Source organism: Triticum urartu, chromosome 6A (genome assembly GCF_056163025.1).
Source record: "Triticum urartu cultivar PI428250 chromosome 6A, HENAU_Tu73, whole genome shotgun sequence".
NCBI classification, from domain to species: Eukaryota; Viridiplantae; Streptophyta; class Magnoliopsida; order Poales; family Poaceae; genus Triticum; species Triticum urartu.
In genome coordinates this window covers 155169900-155192161 of record NC_141878.1, presented here as the reverse complement: position 1 = coordinate 155192161, position 22262 = coordinate 155169900, and the positions used below count along the sequence as shown (strand labels likewise).

The following is a 22262-nucleotide window of genomic DNA, read 5'->3' as shown; positions in this document are numbered from 1 at the left end:
GCAACCCTGTCTTGGAAATCATGTTGTTAGACAACGGTGAACCTTCGAACTATGAAGAAGCGATGGCGGGCCCGGATTCCGACAAATGGCTAGAAGCCATGAAATCCGAGATAGGATCCATGTATGAAAACGAAGTATGGACTTTGACTGACTTGCCCGTTGAGCGGCGAGCCATAGAAAATAAATGGATCTTTAAGAAGAAGACAGACACGGATGGTAATGTGACCATCTATAAAGCTCGGCTTGTCGCTAAGGGTTATCGACAAGTTCAAGGGGTTGACTACGATGAGACTTTCTCACCGGTAGCGAAGCTGAAGTCCGTCCGAATCATGTTAGCAATTGCCGCATTTTATGATTATGAAATTTGGCAAATGGACATCAAAACGGCATTCCTTAATGGTTTCCTTAAGGAAGAATTGTATATGATGCAGCCGGAAGGTTTTGTCGATCCTAAGAATGCTAACAAGGTATGCAAGCTCCAACGCTCGATTTATGGGCTGGTGCAAGCATCTCGGAGTTGGAACATTCTCTTTGATGAGATGATCAAAGCATTTGGGTTTACGCAGACTTATGGAGAAGCCTGCGTTTACAAGAAAGTGAGTGGGAGCTCTGTAGCATTTCTCATATTATATGTAGATGACATACTTTTGATGGGAAATGATATGGAACTCTTGGACAACATCAAGGCCTACTTGAATAAGAGTTTTTCAATGAAGGACCTTGGAGAAGCTGCTTATATATTAGGAATCAAGATCTATAGAGATAGATCGAGACGCCTCATAGGTCTTTCACAAAGCACATACCTTGATAAGATATTGAAGAAGTTCAATATGGATCAGTCTAAGAAGGGCTTCTTGCCTGTGCTGCAAGGTATGAAATTGAGCTCAGCTCAATGTCCGACCACGGCAGAAGATATAGAAGAGATGAGTGTCATCCCCTATGCCTCAGCCATAGGTTCTATTATGTATGCCATGCTGTGTACCAGACCTGATGTAAACCTTGTCGTAAGTTTGGTAGGAAGGTACCAAAGTAATCCTGGCAAGGAACACTGGACAGCGGTCAAGAATATCCTAAAGTACCTGAAAAGGACTAAGGAAATGTTTCTCGTTTATGGAGGTGACGAAGAGCTTGTCGTAAAGGGTTACGTCGACGCTAGCTTCGACACAGATCTGGATGACTCTAAGTCACAGACCGGATATGTGTATATTTTGAATGGTGGGGCAGTAAGCTGGTGCAGTTGCAAGCAGAGCGTCGTGGCGGGATCTACATGTGAAGCGGAGTACATGGCAGCCTCGGAGGCAGAACATGAAGCAATATGGGTGAAGGAGTTCATCACCGACCTAGGAGTCATACCCAATGCGTCGGGGCCGATCAAGCTCTTCTGTGACAACACTGGAGCTATTGCTCTTGCCAAGGAGCCCAGGTTTCACAAGAAGACCAGGCACATCAAGCGTCGCTTCAACTCCATTAGTGAAAATGTTCAAGATGGAGACATAGAAATTTGTAAAGTACATACAGACCTGAATGTAGCGGATCCATTGACTAAACCTCTCCCTAGAGCAAAACATGATCAACACCAAAATTCCATGGGTGTTCGATTCATCACAATGTAACTAGATTATTGACTCTAGTGCAAGTGGGAGACTGTTGGAAATATGCCCTAGAGGCAATAATAAAAGGATTATTATTATATTTCCTTGTTCATGATAATTGTCTTTATTCGTGCTATAATTGTGTTATTCAGAAATCGTAATACATGTGTGAATAACAGACACCAACATGTCCCTAGTAAGCCTCTAGTTGACTAGCTCGTTGATCAACAGATAGTCATGGTTTCCTGACTATGGACATTGGATGTCATTGATAACGAGATCACATCATTAGGAGAATGATGTGATGGACAAGACCCAATCCTAAACATAGCATTAAGATCGTATAGTTCGTTTGCTAGAGTTTTCCAATGTCAAGTATCCTTTCCTTAGACCATGAGATCGTGTAAATCCCGGATACCATAGGAGTGCTTTGGGTGTACCAAACGTCACAACGTAACTGGGTGACTATAAAGGTAGACTACGGGTATCTCCGAAAGTATCTGTTGGGTTGACACGGATCGAGACTGGGATTTGTCACTCCGTATGACGGAGAGGTATCACTGGGCCCACTCGGTAATGCATCATCATAATGAGCTCAAAGTGACCAAGTGTCTGGTCACGGGATCATGCATTACGGTACGAGTAAAGTGACTTGCCGGTAACGAGATTGAACGAGGTATTGGGATACCGACGATCGAATCTCGGGCAAGTAACATATCGATTGACAAAGGGAATTGTATACGGGGTTGCTTGAATCCTCGACATCGTGGTTCATCCGATGAGATCATCGTGGAGTATGTGGGAGCCAACATGGGTATCCAGATCCCGCTATTGGTTATTGACCGGAGAGTCGTCTCGGTCATGTCTACATATCTCCCGAACCCGTAGGGTCTACACACTTAAGGTTCGGTGACGCTAGGGTTGTAGGGATATGTATATGCAGTAACCCGAATGTTGTTCGGAGTCCCGGATGAGATCCCGGACGTCACGAGGAGTTCCGGAATGGTCCGGAGGTAAAGAATTATATATAGGAAGTGCTATTTCGGCCATCGGGACAAGTTTCGGGGTTATCGGTATTGTACCGGGACCACCGGAAGGGTCCCGGGGGTCCACCAGGTGGGTCCACCTGCCCCGGGGGGCCACATGGGCTGTAGGGGGTGCGCCTTGGCCTACATGGGCCAAGGGCACCAGCCCCAAGGGGCCCATGCGCCTAGGGTTTCAAGGGGGAAGAGTCCTAGGAGGGGAAGGCACCTCCTAGGTGCCTTGGGGGGGAGGGAAACCTCCCTTGGCCGCCGCCCCCCCTAGGAGATTGGATCTCCTAGGGCCGGCGCCCCCCCCTTGGCCCTCCTATATATAGTGGGGGAAGGAGGGCTTTTCTTCCACGCCTTTGGTTGCCTCCTTCTCCCTCTCCAACACCTCCTCCTCCTCCATAGCGCTTGGCGAAGCCCTGACGGAGTACTGCAGCTCCATCACCACCACGCCGTCGTGCTGCTGCTGGAGCCATCTTCCTCAACCTCTCCTTCCCTCTTGCTGGATCAAGAAGAAGGAGACGTTACGCTGACCGTACGTGTGTTGAACACGGAGGTGCCGTCCGTTCCCCAACAGAAACTTGGTATTATTGCAATTCCTACAAGCATAAGTTCATCCCTCATAATAATTTTCAGTAGCATCATGAAGAAATTCAACAATATAACCATCACATAAATCATTCTTTTCATGACACAAAAGCATAGAAAACTTATTACTCTCAACATAAGAAAATTTCTTCTCATCAATAGTAGTGGGAGCAAACTCAACAAAATAACTATCATGAAAGTGAAAATTAAAATCATGATGAGAGTTTCATGGTTATCATTATTCTTTATAGCATACATTCCATCACCATAATCATCATAGATAGCAACTTTGTTATCATAGTCAATTGAAGCCTCATCCAAAATGGTGGATTCATCACTAAATAAAGTCATGACCTCTCCAAATCCACTTTCATCATTATAATCATCATAAATAGGAGGCATGCAATCATTATAACAAATTTGCACATCAAATCTTGGGGGACTAAAAATATTATCTTCATCAAACATAGCATCCCCAAGCTTATGGCATCGCATATCATTAGCATCATGGATATTCAAAGAATTCATACTAACAACATTGCAATCATGCTCATCATTTATACCAAACATTCTATTGAATTCTTCTTCTATCAATCGAGCACAATTTTCCTTTCCATCATTTTCACAAAATACATTATAAAGATGAATAATATGATGCAACCTCAATTCCATTTTTTTGTAGTTTTCTTTTATAAACCAAACTAGTGATAAAACAAGAAACTAAAAGATTCGATTGCAAGATCTAAAGATATACCTTCAAGCACTCACCTCCCCAGCAATGGCGCCAAAAAAGAGCTTGATGTCTACTACGCAATTTTATTCTTGTAGACGCGTGTTGGGCTTCCAAGCGCAGAGTTTTGTAGGACAATAGCAATTTTCCCTCAAGTGGATGACCTAAGGTTTATCAATCCGTGGGAGGTGTAGGATGAAGATGGTCTCTCTCAAGCAACCCTGCAATCAAATAACAAAGAGTCTCTTGTGTTCCCAACACACCAAATACAATGGTAATTTGTATAGGTGCACTAGTTCGGCGAAGAGATGGTGATACAGGTGCAATACAGATAGTAGATATTGATTTTTGTAATAAGAACAATAAAAAACAGCAAGGTAGCAATTGATAAAACGAAGCACAAACGGTATTGCAATGCTTGAAAATGAGGCCTAGGGTCCGTACTTTTGCTAGTGCAATCTCTCAGCAATGCTAATATAATTGGATCATATAACCATCCCTCAAAGTGTGATGAAGAATCACTCCAAAGTTCCTATCTAGCAGAGAACATATGAAGAAATCATTTGTAGGGTACGAAACCACCTCGAAGCTATTCTTTCGGATCGATCTATCCAAGAGTTCGTACTAAAATAACACCAAATAATTTCAGATACATAATACTCAATCCAACACAAAGAACCTCAAAGAGTGCCCCAAGATTTCTACCGGAGAAACAAAAGACGAGAACGTGCATCAACCCCTATGCATAGATTACCCCAATGTCACCATGGGAATCCGCGAATTGAATGCCAAAACACATATCAAGTGAATCAATATGATACCCAATTTTCACCATGAGTATTCATATGCAAGACACATATCAAGTGTTCTCACATCCATAAAAGTATTCAATCTAATAACAATGAAATCTCAAAGGGAAAAACTCAATTCATCACAACAAGATAGAGAGGGGAAAACACCATATGATCTGACTATATTAACAAAGCCCGCGATACATCAAGATCGTGACATATCAAGAACACGAGAGAGAGAGAGAGATTAAACACATAGCTACTCGTACAAACCCTCAGCCCCGAGGGTGGACTACCCCCTCCTCGTCGTGGTGGTCGCCGGGATGATGAAGATGGCCACCGGAGATGATTCCCCCCTCCGGCAGGGTGTCGGAACGGGTCTAGATTGGTTTTTGGTGGCTACAGAACCTTGCGGCGGCGGAACTTCTGATCTAGGTTAACCCCAAGGGTTTTCGGAATATTTGGGAATTTATAGGGTAAAGAGGGGGTGCGGGAGGCCACCGAGGTGGGCACAACCCACTTGGGCGCGCATGGGCCCCCAAGCGCGCCCTGGTGGGTGGTGCCCCCCTTGGGGCATCCCCAGGTGCTGCTCTGGCCCAAAGGTGGTCTTCTGGTCCATAAAAATTCCACAAAAAGTTTTGTGGTGTTTGGACTATGTTTGATATTGATTTCCTGCGATGTAAAAAACAAGCAAGAACAGCAACTTGCACTGGGTCAATAGGTTAGTCCCAAAAAATGATATAAAGTTGCTATAAAATGATTGTAAAACATCCAAGAATGATAATATATTGGCATGAATACTTCATAAATTATAGATACGTTGGAGATGTATCACCGCTCACTGCTTGAAACCACTGGCGAATCAATATGCCTTCTATAACTCCGGCTTGGACGCGGGGTTGAATGAATCCGTTCACGATTGTATGATTAAGCTACTTGTTGAGCTACCGCTGTCTGAAGAAGTTCTCGAGCCCTCCGTATTTCCATCGCGGCTGGAGACTCGCCTTCAACGAGGAGAGCCGCCAATCGCGTAGCTACAACAATCATATTGTCCAGAGGGTCAGAATAATGACACGGCGGTGTCCGAACATGCTGAGGCGGAGTCAAATTCAAACGAGGCAGGTCTACAGCACGTGGTTGAACCAGCATTCCGGTCACAGGTGCCTCGACAACCCGGTTTACCACGGGAGGGTCACTGGTTCCTTAAGGAAATATGCCCTAGGGGCATTAATAAAGTTGTTATTTATATTTCCTTATATCATGATGAATGTTTATTATTCTTGCTAGAATTGTATTAACCAGAAACTTGATACATGTGTGAATACATAGACAAAACAAAGTGTCCCTAGTATGCCTCTACTTGACTAGCTCGTTAATCAAAGATGGTTAAGTTTCCTGACCATAGACATGTGTTGTCATTTTATGAACGGGATCACATCATTAGGATAATGATGTGGTGGACAAGACCCATCCGTTAGCTTATCATAATGATCGTTAAGTTTTATTGCTATTGCTCTCTTGATGACTTATACATATTCCTCTGACTATGAGATTATGCAACTCCCGAATACCGGAGGAACACATTGTGTGCTATCAAACGTCACAACATAACTGGGTGATTATAAAGATGCTCTACAGGTGTCTCTAAAGGTGTTTGTTGGGTTGGCATAGATCAAGATTAGGATTTGACACTCCGAGTATCGGAGAGGTATCTCTGGGCCCTCTTGGTAATGCACATCACTATATGCCTTGCAAGCAATGTGATTAATGAGTTATTTGTTGGATGATGCATTACGGAAAGAGTAAAGAGACTTGTCGGTAATGAGATTGAACTAGGTATGAGGATACCAACGATCGTATCTCGGGCAAGTAACATACCGATGACAAAGGGAATAACGTATGTTGTTATTGTGGTTTGACCGATAAAGACCTTCGTAGAATATGTAGGAACCAATATGAGCATCCAGGTTCCGCTATTGGTTATTGACCGGAGATGTGTCTCGTTCATGTCTACATAGTTCTCGAACCCGTAGGGTCCGCACGCTTAACGTTCGATGACGATTTGTATTATGAGTTATGTGTTTTGGTGACTGAAGTTTGTTCAGAGTCCCGGATGAGATCACATACATGACAAGGAGTCTCAAAATAGTCGAGAGGTAAAGATTGATATATTGGGCGATGATATTCAGACACCGGAATGGTTTCAGAAAGGTTCAGATATATTTTGGAGTACCGAGGGGTTACCAGAACCCCTCGGGGAAGTATTGGGCCTACATGGGCCTTAGGGGAAAGAGAGGGGAGCCCACAAGGGGTGGCCGCCCTCCCATGGGAGTCCGAATTGGACTAGGGGAGGGGGGCGGCGCCCTCTTTCCCTTTCCCTCTCCCTCTCCTTCCTTTTCCCCTCCGGTGAGAAAGGAAAAGGGGGGGAATCCTACTAGGAGTGGAGTCCTAGAAGGACTCCCCCCTGGCGCGCCCCTTTGGTGGCTGGCCTCCTCCTCCCCTCCTTTATATACGGGGGCATGGGGGCACCCCATAGCACATCAATTGTTCTCTTAGCCGTGTGTGGTGCCCCCCTCCACATTATACTCCTCCGGTCATATCGTCGTAGTGCTTAGGCGAAGCCCTGCGCGGATCACATCACCATCACCGTCACCACTCCGTCGTGCTGACGAAACTCTCCCTCGACCCTCTGCTGGATCAAGAGTTTGAGGGACGTCATCGAGTTGAACATGTGCTGAACTCGGAGGTGTCGTACGTTCGGTACTTGATCAGTTGGATCGCGAAGACGTTCGACTACATCAACCGCGTTAACCTAACGCTTCCGCTTTCGGTCTATGAGGGTACGTGGACACACTCTCCCCCACTCGTTGCTATGCATCTCCTAGATAGATCTTGTGTGATTGTAGGAATTTTTTTGAAATTGCATGCTATGTTCCCCAACAGTGGCATCCCTAGGTGTATTGAAGAGGTTCCTAGCCTCAAACTCTGTGGGTAGACGGGTCTGGTGCCTCCTCCTCATAACGGCATTTGAAGCATTCTGATCCAAGGTAAGCCGGAACGACTCTGCCTGAATCCGTTGTGTCTTAGCGTCCAAAGCGGCCCGTTCCGTTGCCATCCTAGCATTCTCAGCATTAAATTCCTCCTTGGCTTGAGCTACCTCATCTCGCAATTTCGCCACATCCACCTTATGTTGTGCTTGATTTTCTGGTGTCACCTCTGCAGCCAATAAGGCCGTCAAAGCCTCCAAGAGTTCAGATAACACTTGAGCTGGCGGGCGTGCAGAGCTGCTCGCCCCGGCCGTCGCCGCAGCCGATGAACTGGAGGTCATAGCCGCAACAGTCGTCGAAATAATCATTGGTTGTGTGTCGGCCATGAAGATCGCAACTCCGTTCGGCGGCTCGTAGGGGTCCGGAATACTGTCGCCATCGGAACAGCCCCCAAGCCCACCATCTTGCAATTGATATATGGAATCCGTCTCACTGGTTGAGTACTCATCACCAGAGTAGATGGCCATCTCTCCACCGAACGCAGATCCTTCCTCAAGGTCCACTCCATGAGTAAAACCCATGAAAGCGTGCTTCACGGCGGGTTGAACCTTAGCGGGTCATGCACGCTGAGCTGTCTCGACGATGTCGGTGTAGGTGTCCGGCTCAGGCTCCGACTCATCGATCTTGCCAATGAAGACGTGAATTCCGCCTAAGGGGACCCGGTATCCGTACTCAATTGAGCCGGCTTCGGGGCCCCAGCCAGCGTTGTCGATGTAGAGCTTGTCGCGGCAGCTTTTAGTCATCCGACCGACGGCGTATCCCTTGATCCCTGCGAAGCTGCCCTTCAAGAACTCGAAACCACCATGCGTTGGCCCCATGGTGGGCACCAATTGTTGTGGACTTAGCACGGCAGATGCCCTAGCAAAAGGACTTAGGTGTGGAGCCATCGCAACTAGGTTAGCTTGAAGGGGTTAATCGGGACAAAGGACACAGAGAATTTACCCAGGTTCGGCCATTCTCAATGAGGTAAAAGCCTACTCCTGCTTTAGGTTGTATTGCTTGGGTTTTGATTACCAGGGAGCGAATACACTTGACCTAGTTCTCGATGAGTTGTTTTCTTGAGTCAACCCACCGCCGGGTCACCCCTTTATATACAGGTTGATGCTCGGCGGCTTACATAATCCCGTCCGGCTCATACAAAACGTGTCCGGCTCGGTATCTAACTAAGCTTGCCTTACAACACAAGTTAAACATATGGCGGCTCATACCCGTGGGCCTCAAGTCGTCCCCAGGTCTTGGGCCTTCAATAAGCTTGCTCTATGAATCGCCATCTTCACATCTTCTTGGACCTTATCGGGCCTCTTCGTCTTTAAGCCGCCAGTGGCATGACCCGGCCCCTCCTGGGCGGGTCATACCCAGTAGTTATATCCCCAACACACAGCGTCTCTGTGAACAGAGAAGTAGGAGGGAGAGGGGGTTGGGTTGTGCCTGACATAGTAGGCAGCGGACTTAGGTGCACACGGGGTTTCCTCTATTTCTTTTTTAGTTTTCTTTTCTTTTGCTTTTCCTTTTCTGTTTATCTTTTATTTCTTTACTATTTTAATTTAAAGTTTCTTTTATTTTAGTTTTATAAAATACCAACTTAGCACCTAAATTAGTATTACTAATTAGGCCACTGCCACAATTATTTTGGCACACTACTAATTTAGTTATATTATTATAACTTTATAGAAGGCATTAAATTAATTGTTTTACCCTCTGTTTTGGTTATTTTAGTGAATTTAAATATTGTAAGAAATGTTGGTTTCGCCACTATTATTACTCATGAATTATTTGTCACATTTAGAACATTTTAGTTTTAATGTTTGAAAACTTTTATTGTTTAACTTTATTTTAAATTTGAATTCAAACGAGATTTGAGTCATCACGAGATTAACAATAGTAATCGTGGTGACATGGCATCATTAGTAGAGGGTTACTCTAGATTAATTATCCGAGCGTTAAACTTCCCCACTCCAATTCGGTCTCCCCTTAGGCTAAGGGGGCGCCACCTTTGTTACTCTCCACTACTTTGCCTTATTGTATTTTCTTAGGCCCTTTGATTTTTAAATAATTATAAAAGCCTCCTAATCATCATTAGAGCCTTTTATTATTAATTTAACATCTCCGAAAATATTTTCCACCTAAATATCAATACCAAGTAAACCCCGAAATGCTTCTAGTTCCTCTCGAAACTATTCTGAATATTAATGAAACTATTTCATAAATATTTTTCCATAACTCTTGATCCACTAACACTCAGCAGATCGATTACCTTAAGCTTGTGACCCAGTAGGTTCAGTAAAACATAGACATGAACAAAACCACTTTCGTTCAATGATCGGTAGCGGAACCATGGACATCCATATCAATCCCTCTGAATACGCAAATGGCATTCAAGTGAAATCCAAGGTGAGATATATTTCATTTTGGAAGTTCAGTTACAGAGTGATCGAAAGTCATTATGTCAAAACCATACATGACTTGTCAGTGGTTGATCCCTTTGTAGAAATATTGAAGTGGCGAAACTAGTTGTAATAACAATTTGAACCCCTCATATGTTCATGTTCAGCTGTTCAGCGTGGGCGTCTACAGCTACATGACAAAGGTTCTGCATAATCTAGATTTCATTTCTAATTATCAGTTTGAACCTTGTAATCTTCGAATTTGAGCCTTGTAATTCTGGAATTTGAACCTTGTAATATTTCTGGCATTTGCGATACAATCATTGAAATGGCGTCATATGAGACTCATATATTGGTAGTACTATTTTGACCTTAATATGCAATGGACGATTAATATCTGGACCTTAACATGTAATTGACTTGATTTTATTTACCATTCTCGCATGTGTTTCCCCTGTCGATCTCATCACAAACGATCTATATTGCGGCCTCGACAGTGATCTTCAACATTATTGCACACAATTGGCTTCTTCAACCATGTGCTCTATAGAGCGCAGAATTATCACAACGAGTGTCCCTCTTTACCCGTATGTGTAAGTTTTACCACATCACACACGAGTAAACTTATTGTCGAATGAGTGTGCTGCTTTTAGTCATTCCACACACTTCATTTTTGCAAAGCTTTTGCAATAAACGCCCACAATTTGCCCCTCTTCGAGATGACGCATGGCCAAACGAGTCGGGCGGGAAACTTGCGCGGTTGCGTGCGGTAACCTACACGGTTGCATGGGAACAGACTCACCAACGATACATTGGCGCCTCTTCGAGCCCGCGCGTGGCCAAATAAAACGTGTGTGGGGTGCTCAAGCGTGCACTGGAATCCTCCATCGGGAATGATGTGTCAAGATGTGCTAATTATAGGTCGTCCGGCCCCCATTTATTATAGTGGCCCTTTAACCCTTGTCTCTCTTCAACCTTTCGATCGTGCCCCAATATTGCAAGAAGCACACCCACAGCAACAAATACAGAGAGAGTATCCTACACGGATCCAATGGTGCTCCGAGCGCCTGCCGAGGACGAGCGCCAGTTCATCATGTGTGCCATAGTGGACACCTAGAGAAGATTCACGGAGCTCTCAGTGGTGTACACCAATGACCCGATCTAGGTGGAGAACTCCATCCACACTATGGAGCCGTTGCTTGCTGCAGACAAGTACACAGTGGTCAGATTCGACATCGAGTACACATCGCTCATGCTGGGTATGATCAAAAGGTTGCCTTCATCCAGATGTGCGCTTGCAATCAGATCCTCGTCTACCACTACAACATGGCCACAAGACCTTACGATCGTTTCGCCAAGTTTGCCAACAGCCATGACTACAGGTTTGCTACGATGGACACCACCAACGATTTAAAGGTGCTCAAGAAGTCGAGCATCGCCTGCCAGAATCTTGTCGACAACCAGGGCTAATACAGGATCTGTGGCAGCAAGAAGCAGAAGAAGGATTCACTGGTTCACCTCGCCAAGGCCATCATCGGCCCCTACTACAGAGACATGAAGGATGTCTTCAACAAGAACATGCTCCTGGATGGAGAAATTGGATGAAGATCACGTCGTGTACGGGGCCAAGGAGGCGTACATGAGCTACGGGATGTATAGGAGGATCGTTGACATGAGGAAGTGTCTCCTTCCCCAAGACGACGAGGGATCCAGCCGGAAGCAAAGCAATGGCAAGCGTCACAACAAAAAGTAGATGATCTAATGATCGTTTCTCCTAGTTTATTATGCATGTAATTGTTTACTTAGGTGTGCAAATGTTATCTGTAGTCAGTTATGTAATTGGATATTTATTTTGGTTATGCAATCATGTTGTTATAAGGATATATGTTGTTGTTCAGTAAACAAAGCATAGATATTGTGCAGACTGAGCAAATCACATTGCATATGGATTAAATGACGAAACATGTCAGTGATGATTTCATCGATCACTGACTATTGTTTACCAGCAAGCATTTTTCCATAACACACACAACTTATTAGCATGAATCGTCTAAGTTATTATCGGTCTTCCCACATAATTTTGATTACTCACCTGTTTGCCGGGTATCACACACATCTTGTTAAGCTGAATCGTTTGTGTTCTTATGGATCATCGCAAACAAGTCATCCAAGTGACATGTATGCTGTCTATCGCACACATCTTGTCCTTGGTAATCATTTGTGTTATTTTGGCTCATGCAAACAGTTCACCCGAGTGAACTATATGCCATTTATCGCACACATCTTAATCTAAGTAACTATTTGTGTTTTTTTGGCTCGTCGCAAGTAGTTCGTATGGATCAACTGTATGCCACAATTTGACACACACAACTCTAATATGAATCGTGCTTGATGGATCAACAATCGCAAACAGTTCATTTATTGGCGATGATTTTATTACAGTACCGTTTGTGATTGATACATCGCATATAGTTTGATCGATTGGTTTTCTATACATGTGTCGTCTTAGGACCTTCCTGCAGTAATGTTAGATGCAATACTTATGGCACATCTAGATATGCTTTAACAAAACTAAATTATTATTATACCAAAAAAATTCACTCCCGTAATTTCTCACAAAAATATATTTGAATAATGATAATGATGCTCACTACTATTGATTGTTGAACATAATTCACCTTTAGAGTTTTTCCCGGGTGATCACTAGTAAGGCTAAGACACTATTTACACTATTTTGACCAAAAAATTTGTATGATTCACCCTGAAGTCAACGCTTGGTTTTGGTTGGCAGAAAATAACATACTGGTGCAAAAGAAAGTCAAGTTTATTCGATGAGTTTTTTTGTAATTATTAATTATTTTTTTCCAATTTCTGGGTGTATATACACCCAGGAATTAAGGGGTATTTCCCCATTCTCGTGTCACTAAATTTGCCGTCGAAAATTTTTGGAGTTGCCACGTGCTCGTACCTAATGTTCGGTACTCCTTCGTACGGATGCATAAGACATGTTACGTTGTGCACCGTGACTAAAGACGGAGAGGAAAACAAAAGTACTTAATATTTATTTGCTAATTAATAACATTGCATGCAATGAACTAACCACTGCATGCCACGTTAGGTAGTCATAAATATTAAAAACATACACACCCCACGTTTCTTATTGGTTGATTCCTTTATTAATTTCAAGAAATCAGAAACAAGGCGAGAGTTAATGCACCGCGTCTAAGTGTTTTGGGATTATTTGGTTTTCATAATATAGACTTATGCACCGGTACGAAGGGAGTACAAAGCAGTATTTCAAAAATGAACACCAATGATTACTTGGGAATTTGCGGGAATACCAAGACTCACACATCTCTGAACTCTTTTCCAGCGGCTTAATTTGCGGGTGTCTTGAGATCCAATAATTTTAGTTGTTCAACAGTACCTGCCGAGCTTGAACATTGTGGTCCATCAGCGATAAGTCAAGATTAGGGTACTAAAAACATCTCACTGGTAGATGGCAGCGCTGTGGCTGGTAGGATACTAAGGAATCATGACGGGTCAGTGGTGTTTGTGGCCTACCGCTTCCTGTTCCATTGCAACGAAGCGTTGGAGGCCGAGATTCACACGTTGATGCAAGGTATGGCTGGTCATACAACACACTAACAAACCGGTCATTCAACACACTAACAAACCGGTTCTGGTTCAGTCTGACTCTTCTGAGGCACCATCCATTTTATCGGGGAATATGCTCACTCATATGGACATCTTGCTGAAGAAATAAAAGAGCTCATGGAGGTTAGGGAGTTTGTTAAACATAGGCTTAGAAGGGAACAAAATAAGGTTGCTAATCGGTTGGCTAGTTACAACCGAGTACATAGTCTACCATCGCTGTATGGATCCATAGAGGTCCTTGCATTGAGAACTTGTGCCTCTTGATTGTAACCCTGTTACATTGGAATAAAATTCCCTTTTCTTTCACAAAAAAACATTATAAGTTCACATTTCTTCTCACCAATGCTGAATTTTGGTACTGATTCATGGCTTGGTCCATAACTGTAGTATAATAAGTTACAAATTGACCTCATAACATAATTAAATCCACCACACAAATACAATTCTTGGACCATCAGCACCTAAACAAGCTCCCATTAGTACCAACCATAGCCGCTAGCTTAACATGATTGTTGAAGTTAATTGGCCAAGGAAATCGATGATAAGAGCTTGCATATATACAAAGGAAACAACATATAACAACAACCAAAACTAATACATATGTGGAACATAAGAATTATACTATTTGTTTTTTTACCTGGAGTACAACCATTATCACCAGAATGGCCACGAAGTGATTCCCGCTAGAAACCTTGAATATGTTCAGCTCATCTGTTTCATTGCATTGAACTCATCAAACACCTTAGAAAAGAAAGATGGCATGATATTTTTGCCCAACTATGTTAACAACATATATTCTGATTCACATTCGATGAAACTATTAAATTACACCAGTACATCAGGAGGTAGTTACTCCTGAACTATAAAATTCAGAATTTAAGCTTCTAGTCCTGAATAAATGGATACAGTAAACATGTACAGAAATTGCCAAGTTATGTTCTCTATTGCCCAAACACTCGCCAAGACTGCCTCATCAAAGGATCAAGGAGATACTAGTAACTAGCCAAGTTAGGAGGAATGACAGCCATATCTTGCTTTGTTTCTTCAGATCCAAACACACACTAAAGGCCTTTCTTCCGGATAAAAACTGGTCTGTCAAGCCCTAAAATAGTTACGCTGTATGTCAGATGTAGAAATACACATGTCACAATTGCAAGGACAAACATAACTGCTCCCCTCCTTAGTTTATCGCAAAAGATAAATTCCCTCTCTAATACATAATTAATCAATGGAGGCGGTATCCCAGAATAATCTCATACATAATGAAGATGCACTTGTGATGATTTATAAAATGGATTCTATTAACCTTTGAGTCCTTCATTTTCCATGTACATGGGATTTCCCACAATTTATGCAGGGGCTAAAATATCATACTATTGAGCACCAGAATCAGCTCTTTCAGTCCTCAGTTTCATAGGAACAATTTCATCTTATGACTGCCGTAAAATTCAGTACATACTACTAATGCAAATTTCACTCTCCAACTAAGATTTTTAATGAGGCACTCTTCGCTACTAATATTATCAAGCATAATCAAATATCTCACAATATCAGCAGGCAATCGACAAGGTGGACCATCAACATGCATTTTTGGAACTAGAATGTGGCAAACAGAAATATGATCAACAACTAGGGAGTGGAAATTATGCTCTTCTATTACAAAGGGATAACAGTTAGTACTTAGTACTCCCTCCATAGTGATCTAAACACTCTTATATTTCTTTACAGAGGGAGTAGCATCTAAGGCCTAATATAAATAAAGGCTTGTGTGACTGACAGGCAAACAATAGCCAATTAAACAATATTTTTCTGCAAAACCTAAATATTGTACAAGGAACATCTTTACCTCTCGTGTGAAAGAAACCCTATGCACACAAGGTTAGACAATTAAAAATACATAGATTATATTACCGGAAGTAAAAGGAATGCACCTTTAGTTTGAAATGGGATATCTGAAAAGCCTACCTTATAGGGAGATTCAAAAGAATTATCATGGAACCTTGATTTAAATCTTTTCAACTTGTTGATTGCTGGACTATCAAGGAGATCAAGGAGAAGAGGGTTAAGTCCTCTTGGTTTGTGGGTTGAGTCGACCAAAAATTCAGCAAATATTGACAGTCGTTCTCATTGCAATGGAAATAAATCCATCTGGAAACTGCTAGGAGCCAAGCATTGCTCCAGACAACATGAAACACAGAACAAAAGTTAAATTACTCATGTCATCAGATGGATAATCACAATAATTTTACTTGTGACATTGGGGTAGAGGTGGGACACAAATCCTCACAATGGCAAAGTGTTGGTATGGCACTAGCTAAGCATGTAATTACTGTTGCTCCCCAAAAGCTCGAGACATTGCCGTTCAAATAAATCCAAGTTGAATTCTGTGAAGTTGGCTAATGGCAACTAAACAAGAAAATTACGTGATGCATTGTAGCTGGACTTCTGGAGTGAGCAGAGATTTGGGAGCATTACTGAAGAATATACGTGATTCTAAAGAATGCACACGCAATGAAAAAGGGCTGAGAAAAACTTTGTCCTTGCCAGAATCCGTACCAGCCTCAAGGGGACACAGGCCTTCCACCGGCAGGAAGATACAATGCCCCAGGCCCGAATCCTCTGCAGTCGATTTCACATGCTGAAGCCCACCCCCGAATCAACCGAGAGCTGAAGCACAACAATAGGGACGCTGTAATGTGTCGCGGCAAAGCAGAGGCCCCGATTCCTCCGCGCTGAAGCCAAGCACCGACAAGGACACCCAACGCAAAACCGCCCGCTCGCGGCCGAAACCGATCGACCCTCGCCTCCGACCTCGATGCTGCTGGCAGTGGAGCCCGCGATTCCCAGAAACTGCGGGGAGGCTAGCTTGCAATACCCACGTCCAAAATTTCTTTTCCTCGCTACAACAACAACAACAAAGCCTTTAGTCCCAAACAAGTTGGGGTAGGCTAGAGGTGAAACCCACAAGATCTTGCAACCAACTCATGGCTCTAGGACATGGATAGCAAGCTTCCACGCACCCCTGTCCATAGCTTGTTATTTGGTGATACTCCAATCCTTCAGGTCTCTCTTAACGGACTCCTCCCATGTCAAATTCGGTCTATCCCGACCTCTCTTCACATTCTCCGCATGCTGGCCCCCGATGTCATAACTCCAAGGGCCTCTGGGAGCTTGACTGGTTTCACTTTCCCTTTGTTGCCACCGCCGCCAGTCTCTCCACCTCTGTTGCCTTGTCTACCAGCTCTTTTCAGCAGTGGGATCATCGCCTTGGTTACTTGTGTTACTCTCGTATCTCATCCTTATTTTGGCATGGTCTTCTTGAAACTTGTGAGGCCTTAATGCTGCACTGACTCGAACCTTTGCCCTCTGTGTTTGCCTTAGGCACCCCTTGGTGATTGTCAACCGTATGTGGTCCTTTAGCTGATGCAAATCGCTTTGCTTTCCTCCAAAAGCTGAGTTGCGCTCCTCGCAACCTGGTCCTTGGGTCGTTACCGTTGACTCCAACTTGATCTAGCAGGCGGGGGCGGGTAAGAATAACGCTACCCTAGAAAGAAGATAGATGGGCAGATTTCACCGTTTCCTTGATGACCTTGGGCTTCACGAGATCAACCTCATCAGGCGGCGCTACAGTTTGAGCAACGAGCGACAGTCACCAACGTTGGTGCAGCCAGACCGGTTGTTCTGTTCAACGAATTGGGGGTAATGACATCCTAGTTGCTTTTCTGCGCGGATACTCCATGGCTTTAGATTTAGCCTGTACACCACGATTTTCACGCCTAGGGCTCACCAGTCCCACTTCAAGGATATCTGGATAGATTTTGATGGCTTCCGCCAGGTGGTTGCTGATGCCTAGCATGTGTCGTCGCACCTTTGCCAACTCTAGCGTTTGGGTGTCTTGCTGAAGCATATGGACAACACATTGCAGCTGTGGAGCGACCGGCATATTGGCAGCATCAAGCTACAACAACTCATGGCTAAGGAAATCATTTTTCAGCTCAACACGGTGCAGGAGTCCCGACAGCTGTCCCAAAAGGAGTTTAATCTGCGCAAAGAGTTGAAGCTTAAGTTGCTTGGTTTGGCCTCCCTCAAGTGCATTATCCCCCACCAGCCCTCCGCTTCCACTAGCTAGCCGAGGAAGACGCAAACACGTGCTACTTCTACATCCATGCGTGCCACTGCCACTGCAAAAATCACATGGTTGCCATTGCCCGTTACAGTATTGTCGCCCCCATGAGGATAAGGAGTAGATGTTGGCAGATTACTCGTCCATCATGGATTGCGCTATCCCTCGTAGAGTTGTTTTACCAACTCGCTTTGGAGATCTTCAAAGATGAGCTTGCCCTAGTCGTCCACCAGCTCTATTTGCTTATACCGGGTTGCCTCGTCGAGCCTGACGGTGCCCTCATTGTCTTGGTGCTAGAGAAGAAAAACTCAAACCATGTCGCACACTTCCACCTGATCTGTTTGCCGCATACCTTTGGTAGGCTTTTCTCCAAGCTGCTTGCTCTCCACGTCATGCCTCGGCTCCCATAACTAATCAAGGAAAACCAGAGCTCCTTCATGCTCACCACTAAGGGCTTGCACATTAGACACATCGCAACCCTCATGCTCAAGGTTGACACTGTGAAGGCATTCGATTCAGTCTCATGGCCCTTCCTCCTATGGTCTCACGGCAAACCGGCACTGGCAGCTGATTCAACGAGTTGGTGTGGATGATTCTACCATAGACACCCTCAACAAGGTGCCCGAGAGGCATATTCTTCACCATCATGACCTGTGGCAAGGTGACCCCCTTTTGTCTTTGTTGTTTCTTCTTTGTGCTGGAGGTGCTCAACGCCTTGTTTGTGCATGCGAAGAACACTAGATCATCGAAGGCGCGCGTTGCCGCACCCGTCTATTTGGGAGGTTGTATGGTATAGTTTTATAGAATTTTTTAGAACCGAAAGAAGGCGTTGCAAATTTTGGTACGACCGAAATAAGTCATTAAGTTCCCTCCAAAAAAAAGTCATTGAGGGGTGCGCGCATAGTGAATTACACATGAGCTTGAGATAAATTCAAGAAAGCATTCCCATTAATACTATTTGGTGGTATTATTTTTGTAGTATGTCGAACATGAAAATAGAGAAGAGGGAAATGCAGGATGCACACAGTGCAAAAGTATAATACAAGAGACCTTTATTTTGAAAGATGTAGCAGCTGCTCACCCGTAAAAAACAGAAAAAGGCTGATAATAGGACAACTATCTTGATAAATTAAAGGAAACACATGTATATACATGGATACGAAAGCATTAGAATAATTGGACATTTCTACAAATAGGATCCAGATTTACCACAGTAATAGAAATAGAGATGCGGGATCATAATGTAGCAAAGAACAGCAACATCACTTTAGAGGATAAATAAGGGTGATTGTAGAGATGCAAGTCTTGTACTCCCTCCGTTCCGAATTACTCGTCGCAAAAATGGATGTATCTAGATGTATTTTAGTTCTAGATACATCCATTTCTGCGACGAGTAATTTGGAACGGAGGGAGTATAATTCAATTCAGACAGGAGCAATGGTTCTCTGAAAACACAGCACAGATAAGTTGGATTTGGCAAACACAAAGTCTTATCACGTAAATCGGTGATAGTTGTCGCAGGCAGACGACATCAGTAAAATGTCCAAAAAGGGTGGTCACTGGTCACACGCAGAACGTCTCCATTTATTTAATACTCCCTCCGTCCGGAAATACTTGTCATCAAAATGAATAAAAGGGGATGTATCTAGACATATTTTAGTTCTAGATACATCCTTTTTTATTCATTTTGATGACAAGTATTTTCAGACGGAGGGAGTAGCGCCCAAAGTAGATGAGCTAATCTTTGCTCAAGGAGATGAATTTTCTTTTTCGAAGCAAAGGTCTTGATTGTATCAGTTGCAGATCTGTAAATCACGAAGATAGGTGTTAATATATATGTGCATCAAAAGATAGAACCTTGAACAGGGAGTTTAGTATAATGTGGCTATCTACCTTTTTTCCTTTTTCTTGTTTGTGAGCATTATTGACAAGTGCAATTTGGATCATCCGGTGTCTGTGGCTGGCTGGCAGTGGCGTTTTTTGCCCATAAATTTTTGAGATATGTTGGTGCAGTGAAGAAATAAAGTACTTTATAAGTTGAGAGGACTATACTGGTGTACTAAGTATGTGACCATTTGCACGAGAGATTAACATATCTCAGTTCTGTTGGTGCTAGCTAGTGTTCACCTGTCATTGGAAAAGTTCAGAGATCACAAATATAGTTACTTTTAGTTATAACTTGTCGCCGACAATTATGATAATGACAAGGTAGTCGGTAATGTGAGACCTGATTATATACACTAAGTACATGCAATTCAGCTAATATAGTGAGAGATAGTCTCGTGACTCTTATGAAAGTTGGAAGATAATAGATGGCCTCGTAATTTAGATGAGAATTCTTACTCAATATATGTTATCTGGAGGTTACTTTTGTCAGGATCCTGGGCTCAAGCAGGCAGTCAAACCTTAAAAGAGATATGAAATCACTGAAACTATTCCGACATCTGTACATTGAAACATGAGCATGATAATGGACCAGAAAGATAGTAAAGCAGCAAAGTGGAGGAAACAAAGAAATAATTGTGCCTGCACTAAAGTAGATTTTCCTTGCCTATAAAGGAGTCTGTCTTTCCAACCATAGAGGGTAGAGGTATAAAATCGGTGAGTGAACATGCATAATCAGGATAATTAATAGGGTCAACGCTGCGACTAAACCTTCGACCATGGAGTTATTTTCATGGAACTTGCTTCCACAGCCTTATACATGTTCTTTGCTAATTTCACAAAGGAATTGTTGATGAGGAAAACATTGCCCTCCTTGAGTTTTCCCTGAATAGTTTTTGTATTCAATCACATGTACCTCTCCATACATATTGTTTCTATATAAGATCAGTATTAAACACAAGGAAGTTACATTATGTACAAAGAATACACCTAATAAGTTTTTAGTAGGCATGTTCATCAACAAAGACGATGTCAAGATGCGTTCAATGTCCATCTAGGGACCTCATACAAGAGCTACGCGTGCAAGCGCAGTGACACGCCGAGGGATGGCTTCAGATCTGATAGATGCAAATTGGCCTGAAAACCAACTCACTGAATTCTCTTACTTCTTCCTGTTGGGAAGGGAGTTAATCAGAATTGGATATATTTCCACAAAGATGAGTTACCTGTGCAGAAGCCATGGATGATGGTGAGCAGCCGAAGTAAAAAAATTGCGAGTACAGTCTCCAAGAACTGCCCAAATCAATCGACCACAGCAAACATGAAACACCTGTATGTATAGTTTTTGGAATGAGAGAAAATCAGGGCAATTCAATTGCTTGGTGGAAGAATGAATCATACATTCATATACTGAACTGAAAAATATATAGGGAAACCTATCCAATCATCATGCGGACAGATGTTATGCTTGGGAGAAAACGGTGAGTGCGTGGTAGTAAGGGGGGAAGCATATATATACACGTACTTGTACCGTGAGGCAGCGGAAAGGATGGGCACATCACCAGCCATGATTGTGTGTAGAGAAACTGAAGATTTATTGCGTCTTCAAATCGCTGCGGAGCAGTTTCCTCATACCAAGAGTCATGGCGTCGACCTCCCGCGTCCGTTGGGTCCCCTCCTTCCGCCAAGCAATCCAGGCATCCCCTTTACCTTCCCAATCTCTCTCACACGAATCCCCTTCAAATCACAGCATCGAATCCCCTTAAAATCACAGCGACCGACGCCCTTCCCCCTTCTCTGGAAATCGTAGCGACCGACCCCCTCTGGAGACGACCGACCTGGTTCTCTTCTGCCTGTCTATGCTACTTTTTTTTTCTTCGGCAAGGTTTGCCACCAATCGGACAGGCTTTTGCGGGGATAAGCAAATTGGGCTGGGGAAAGGCCCAGTTCACCAGAATGCATCAATTTTTCTTCTGGAGCAGCAGCCCTCTAGGACAGCTGGGCCAGAAAATTTAACGTCTCCTGCAGGCCGAAACAGACAATGCATCCAACGGCTGAGATTCTCTAAATCAAGCAAATGGACGGCCAAAAATGCCTTAGTGCGTGAGAGGGCAGGAAAGTGGTGCAGTTGTACTGTCCTAAATTGTCATGTTAGAGCCATCGTGTTGGCGTGGCGTCAGGCACCTCATGTTAGTGTACAATGCCGACATGGCCGTCGTCCTGTCTTTGACGTGCGGCAACCTGATCTTGGTGGCACGTCGAGCTTATGCACCAACTTCGACAAGTGTTCCTTTGCACCAATCTATTGCAGCATCGCCGAGATCTAAGTGATTAAGCTAAGCTTCGCATGTGCTTTCCCAGTGCTCCAGTGCACCTATCTTAGCCTCCCCTTGTGCAAGATTCGCACGGTCCACATGTAGCCTCTTCTAGACAAAGTT

The 22262-nt window shown here is 43.6% G+C and overlaps 1 long non-coding RNA gene across 2 annotated transcripts; it reads right to left on the bottom strand.

Moving 5' to 3' along the window:
* Positions 1 to 19378: 19378 nt before the first annotated feature.
* Positions 19379 to 21725, bottom strand: LOC125531917 (uncharacterized). Of its 2 annotated transcripts, XR_007293621.2 has the most exons (4): positions 21350 to 21724; positions 20284 to 21154; positions 19834 to 20067; positions 19379 to 19745 (listed from the first exon to the last, which is right to left on the bottom strand). It is a non-coding gene; the product is annotated as an uncharacterized LOC125531917 (long non-coding RNA). The 2 variants fall into 2 exon arrangements; XR_007293620.2 differs by having other exon boundaries at positions 19834 to 21154; positions 21350 to 21725.
* Between the last annotated feature and the right edge of the window lie 537 nt (positions 21726 to 22262).